The sequence below is a fragment of the Nicotiana tomentosiformis genome, chromosome 4 (assembly GCF_000390325.3).
Source record: "Nicotiana tomentosiformis chromosome 4, ASM39032v3, whole genome shotgun sequence".
In the NCBI taxonomy this organism is placed as follows: Eukaryota; Viridiplantae; Streptophyta; class Magnoliopsida; order Solanales; family Solanaceae; genus Nicotiana; species Nicotiana tomentosiformis.
This window is the reverse complement of record NC_090815.1, coordinates 96,405,636-96,413,108: the sequence shown is the minus strand read 5'-3', so window position 1 is coordinate 96,413,108 and position 7,473 is coordinate 96,405,636.

Sequence of the window (7,473 nt, the reverse complement as noted above, 5' to 3'; positions counted from 1 at the left end):
GATCCGTTCCGAGATTTACGCCATGATCCTAGACCAGTCACCGAGGTTTACGCCGTGATCCTCGACCAGTCATGGATTTCTCGCATTTCTGTTATTGTGCTATCTTCGATCTTGCTCAATGTCTGTCTTGTTTGGCTTCGATCGCTACTAGCCTCGATCTTGACATGTACCTTGGTTCTAAACTCGGTACCTTATCCTCGTGGTATGGCTTATTCTATTATGAGGTCATCCTTCGATGCAAACTCCCGGTCTCGGTCAAATAGTAAAATCGGGTGGGCCTGGTTTTAACCTTATACAAACATATCTGTCTAAATTAAAATAAACAGCTAAGATGATATATATGGGGACTTCAGGGCTGCAGACGTCGTGCACCTACCTCAACTCTCCACTAATAGCTAGATCCGAGCAAATCTCACTTAACGTTGCTTGGACCAACTCCGATATCTGTACAAGAAGTGTAGAGTGTAGTATGAGTATAACTGACCCCATGTACTCTGTAAGTGCCGAGCCTAACCTCGACGAAGTAATGACTAGGTTAAGGTGGGTCACTAACAATAACCTGAACGCGATAATAATAATAACAGAAAAGACAGGAATGGACATAAAGCAATTAACTCATAACAGCGAACTCAAAATCCAACTACCAGAGAGCCCAAAATAACAAATCTTATAAACTCATCTCAAATATCGAGGCAAATCCAACAGTCACAAATAAACACAACTTATATAATTCGTTGTGGCGGGCAACCCGATTACACCATCTCATAATTTGTCAATATCATAATTCGTCCTTATTCCACCATTTCAATTCATTACCTTTCAATTTTCATTGCGGTATGCAATCCACTCCCCAATCAATATCAATCAACAATAGCAATTCAACAACCAAAATTTATAAGAATTTCTACGTTAAGAGAGTAAATGTATGAGGAAATAAAGAATCACATAATAATCCTCAAATGTCTCAACTTTACCAGCTCATAGATATCTACCAATTAACAACTCATACAAGTGAAACTGCGTTATAGAAGGCAACCAATTTTACAACCTATAAGACAAGTATGGACAATTTAATACAAAGATAACTGAATGACAAGTAACAATTATGGCATGTAAGTCAAATAAGCATGTAGAAATTAAGGCATGAAACAAGATATATTATAAAGTAACAAAAACATAGAAGCAAGAAACATAACGGCGCATATACACTCGTCACATCGCATATATGCCGTCTCTCACGTAATTCACATAACATGTAGATCAAGGGTTCCTAATTCCCTCAAATCAAGGTTAGACTCAATACTTACCTCACTCCGCAACTCAAGCAATCAATCGACCACGACCTTGCTTTTTGAACAAGCCTCCAAACCAATCAAATCTAGCAAATTATGAACTAAATGATTCGAAATAAGATTTAGAAACTACCCTCGAATGAAAGAGGTTCAATTTAGATCATTTTTGAAAAGTCAACAAAAGTCAACCCCAGGCCCGATTGGTCAAAACCGAGGTTCGGACCAAAACTCGATTACCCATTCACCCCCGAGTCCGGTTATGTATTTTTTTTGAAATCCGACCCCAATTCGTGGTTTAAATCTCAATTTTACAAGAATTTTTGCTTCTACCCAAATCCCCAATTTTTACCATAAAAATCCTAAATTTAATGTTGAAATCTCATGAAATGTAATGGGTAATTGAAAAGAAATGGATTAGAGTCGTTTACCAATGAATTTGGGAAGAAAAGGCTCTTGGAAAATCGCCTCTAGAGTGTTTAGGGTTGAGAAATGGAGTGAAATGAATTAAGTCCTGTTTTTCCCTCTTTTACCCAGCTTGAGATGTCGCAATTGCGAAACCTTATTCGGAATTGCGAACATCGCAAATGCGAACCCTTCCTCATAGCCATAGAAGTCGAAAATGCGACAAAAAGTTCGCAAATGCGAAATCTCCATCTTCGCAAATGCGACCACAGTCTTCGCAATTGCAAAGATAGTTTACTGTTGCCAGACATCTCAAATGCAACCAAGTGATCGCAAATGTGATCCAAAGTTGTTCGCAATTGCGAACCATTTCCTCGCAATTATGAGGTTACCCAATCCCATGCCCTGCTCGCAAATGCGAATACATGTTCGCAAAAGTGAGCCAGACCTCGCAAATTCGAGATCTGCAGTAGAACACCAGCAACAGAGTGCCCCAACTATCCTAGCATTAGCCAAACTCATCCTAAACACGTCTGAAACTCACCTGAGCCCCTCGAATTCCAATCCAAATATGCACACAAGTGTAATAACATCATACGAACTTGCTCGCGCAAATCAAATCACCAAAATAACATCTAAATTTATGATTTAACTCTCAAAACGAATGAAATTTCAAAGTAAAACTCAAGAACACTAAAATCACATTTAAGCGTCCGAATCATGTCAAATCAATTCCGAATTGAACGAAATTTTACAGACAAGATTCAAATAGCGATACAGACCTATTCCAAGTTTCAACATCAAAATCCGAACCCGTTAGCTAAGAAGTCAACTTATGATCAAATCTAGTAATATTTAACTTTCAAAAATGCTAGTTTTCGGCAAAATGAGTCAAAATAAGTTAGGGACTTCCAAATTTAATTTCGGGCATACACCCAAGTCCCAAATCACGATATGGACCCACTGGGATCGTCAAAATACCGATCTAGGTCCGTTTACACAAAATATTGACCATAGTCAACTCAAACTATTTTTAAGGCAAAAATTCACACTTTCTTCGGTTTTTCACATAAAGACTTTCCATAATAAGACACGGATTGTGCACGTAAATCGAAAATACTAAACAGAGCTAATCGAGGTCTCGAAACACGAAAATAGAGGATGAATCTCAAAATGGCCTATCGGGTCATCACAATAAATAAACACAGTATCTTATTTTTATTGGTTTGGTATAAATATCAACGCACTGTACATAAGTTTTTTCATGATTAAAATTGTCAAATATTTAAGCTTGCGTTTAACCTCCAATTGCAGGTTTAGCCCTTAATCCTAAACTGTTCTTAGAGCGATTCCAAATTCGGACAATATTAGTCTATTTTGAACTACCTTTTTTTCCTTGAAGTCTAGTATGAGCTTAAATAACTCTATCTACTTACAAAGGTGGCCCGTTTTGGTCATGTTGACATCGATACCAATGAGCTTTTTACAAGTCAAATGATGTCCTTGTTTCCACTCTAAAATAATGAACTAAAGACATTTATCTTTTTTTAAAAGTAGATGATCGTACATTTTTCCCTTTCGTCATTTTCATTCACTCTTTATTAGTGGGGACGGGGGACTGAGACTGGCCAGGTTTATAAACCTCGTAAATCTTCACAGAAGCTTTTCAACTTGACCAGACATCCATATATATTAGTTAAAACTAATTCTAATAAAGCAATTGACGGGCTATGATCTATCATATCTCTAAAACTTCTATAATGCACCTTCAAACATGTCCCATGTCTTAAAATTAGGGTTTAGCCTTTTGGAAATCAACAAGTAAATGATAAAAAAAACACAGACTAGAAATGTCATTAAAGTCATGTTTCATTACATCTTATTTAAACTCAAAGTAAAATTATTTATGATTTAAGTCAAGATACGGATTGTTAAAAACTAAGAAAATAAATTCTTTATCGAAATAGTACTGGATATCATCTTATTCCACCAAAATCTTAAAATTAGTGGTAACTTTAGGCCAAAGTGAGTCTAATTACATTGTAAGTTTAGAAAAATTAAGTCATATTCTTTTTCTCATCCCATCAAGAAGATCAACAATATTTCAACTTTTTTTTTGAGTTACTCAACATAGATCAACTGGTGGTGGAAATGTGTTTGAGAAAGTAGAGAGCAAAACCAAATTAGCAAAGAACTATTACAATGCATGCTCATATTTGTAAAGCATGTACTTCTTGCTAGGCTTGCTAGGTTTGCTGAGCTTTTTCGTGTTGCTAGAGTAAACTTCACTCGTTGATCAAATACACAAAAAGCACAATAGTAAATGAGACACATAGGGTGTCATATTTGAATTCCAAAAACCATTCTAACTATTGCAATTTAAAGCATATTATGATTTCAATTATGTAGAAATATTATTTTAAAAGAAAACTCAAGGCAAAAGGAAGATGGAAAAACAGGGTCGGGATTATTGCTGATTGATTACTAATTTTCTTTGGACATAGATGTTCACTCACTAGGTCGTAGGTCTACCTATGGATGTTTACTTTGTTTTGAAGCGTCTTATTTGTACATATTCAGTAACCAATTAATGTCAATTGTCAACTGATGCCTATTGTATGGATAGTTCCTTATATGTGATTTGTGAAAGCTACGTGCTTATTTTATTTGGACTGTTTATCTCTAATCTACGACGGCTCTCTAAACCATCTCACACGTCATAATCTGAAGGGCTGTAAATTAATATCCCCTTTATTTTCCACCTTACTCACTCTTCAAGTATTTGTTCCTTTCAATCGAGCGGAGTCATTTTTGACCATTACTTACCTCCATAAGCTAAGCTAGCCCACGTGCTTACAACCTAAAAGGGTAAAAGAACGTAAAATGTAAAGAGAAAAAAATTTAAGTGGGCTGGGGCAAGGTACGTAGGACTAATTAACAAAATATGTTAAACCAAGGTTAAACACATGGTATGGCTCATTCTATCACCCCCATTTACCCCTCACTATTCACGAAATCACTCTCATTCCAAAAAACGAAAAACAGAATTTATACTCAAATTATAAGTTTTTAGACTATATATGCTTAATACAATATAACAAGTCCAAGTTGTGTCGATATTTTTGGCACGTTTTTGGTAATGTCACGCTACTTTTTGCGAAGCAAGCAACAAAAAAATAGTGTTAACTTCCACAGGTAAGGTCTTCATCCAGTAAACTTGATTCCTTGAATTTTCTAATGTTAGTGTATATCTAGATTATCTTTTTTAAGGGTTGCGGGACCATACATTTTTTCCCCCTTTTCCTCTTCTTTCCCACCTCTCTTTTAATTTTCAAAGGGACGACTCTAGCTTCTTCATTAAAATATCGATTACTTTTGTTTAGTTTAAGCCGAAAGTAGAATGTTAATCAATAAAATTATGGGTAAATTTCATAAATGGTCATATAAGATTGACTTTTTTTCATCAGGCTGCCATGACCCAAACGAAAGTAAAAAGACTTCTAACTCATAGTTCAATTAGACATGTAAGTTATATTCATACTGGTTTCTCGTGTGGAACCATAGAAGGAATTCAATCACTACTAACTGGTATCTTTATTTATGCATCAATGATGATAGATGCATTCGCCATAGTTTTAGCATTATGGCAAACCCGTGTCAAATATATAGCTGATTAATTTGGGCGCTCTAGCCAAAACGAATCCTATTTTGGCTATTACATTCTCCATTACTATGTTCTCTTACGCAGGAATACCCCTGTTAGCTGGCTTTTGTAGCAAATTCTATTTGTTCTTCACCGCTTTGGGCTGTGGGGCTTACTTCCTAGCCCCGGTAAAGTCATATGACTTTTTTTTCTCACACAAAAATCATATAGCTATGACTTTTTTCAATCAAAGTCATATAACTTTGTTTTCTCACACAAGAATCATAAAACTTTCACTATCTCACACAAAAATAATAGTGGTCGAAAAATAAATTTTTCGATAGTATTTTCTTATTTTACGTTTTTTTATTTTTTATTTTCAATCTAATAAATAATTATCCAATTAAAATAGGAGAAATATGAGTATATTTTTAGCCGTTCCCAAAAATAATAGCTGATAAAATATTTTTTAATATATACGTGTATTTTATATATATATATATATATATATATATATATATATATATATATATATATTATTTTTTTGGTTAGCAAATACAATTAGTTTCGGCCGACCGATTAATTTTATATTTTCCCCTTAAAATAGGAATAACCCAACCCAGCCTGACCCAATACTCATATACGTAAGTTAAAATAATAGGAGTACTAAAAGTGAATTCTTCCCCTATAAGAAACTTAGTTCGGAATACATGAGATTCTGACAAAAAAAATAAGAAAATAAAAGGTATAATTAGAGAGCACTTGAAATAAAAATGCTATTGATTTGAATAAAAATCTTGAAAAGAAAAAATAAAAGATAGAAGTATCATGTTCAGAATGATTTACTATTCACTTTTAGTATTATTTTAATTTTTATATATGAGTATTAGGTCAGGTGGGCCAGGTCGGGTTGGCTCGTCCCTATTTTAATTGGATTATTATTTATTAGACTGAAAATAAGAAAATAAAAACCACAAAATTAGAAAATACTACTGAAAAATTATATTTTCCAATCACTATGATTTTTGTGTGAGTTAGTAAAAGTTTTATGATTTTTATGTGAGAAAACATAGTTATATGACTTTGGTAAAAAAAAATTATACTTATATAATTTTTGTGTGAAAAAATAAAATTATATAACTTTAATGAAAAAAATCATAGTTATATGAATTATCAGTAACTAATGGCAATTGATAACATCTGAGACAAAGAAAAGACTACCAAAACAGAAGGTCACAAGATTTACTAATTATCTGTAAAGATTTTTAGTGGTGAAAAATAGAACTTCTTTTCTGTTTTAAGTAAGAGGAGTAATATGTAAAAACAAACACCCTTTTATTAATACAGTTAGGCCGGCCCCGTCCATGATAGCGGACTCTTTTTCTTCTATTATTTATTGGGACTTTTTTTTTTAGGGATTTGAAGCCGTACTCTATATTTGTGTCGCCTATATGTATCCTATTTTTAATAATTATTGATTTGGTAGTCAGCTAACAAAAATCCGTAATAATATGACAATTATACCCCTTACAAAAGATATAAAACTTGCATCACGCATTAATCGCGTGATCTGCAACCTCATTTGTTAAAAATTTCACATAGAAGCTAAAACTTCATGCTAATGCATGCTGAAGTTATTTATCCTGCAGTCTACAGTTTTGTCATGAGTTTTATCCGAAACTTCAGTCTGAACATGCTGAAGGTTTTTAGTTCATTTAGTAAAACTTCAGACTAAACATGTTTAAGTTTTTGTCTTGCAGTATGTAATTTTCTAATGAGTTTTTGCTAATGCATGTTGAAGTTATTTAGTTCATTTGCTAAAATTTCATACCAAAACATGCTGAAGTTTTGTTCCGCAATCTACAGTTTTGTCATGAATTTTATCCGAAACTTCAGTCTAAACAAGCTGAAATTTTTTAATTCATTTGCTAAAATTTCAGACTAAACATGCTTAAGTTTTTGTTTTGCAGTATGTAATTTTCTAATGAGTTTTTGCTAATGCATGCTGAACTTATTTAGTTCATTTGCTAAAATTTCATACCAAAACATGCAGAAGTTTTGTCCTGCAATCCACAGTTTTGTCAATAATCTTTTATTAAAGAAGGGAAAAATCGTCTTTTTAAAACGCTTTTAACA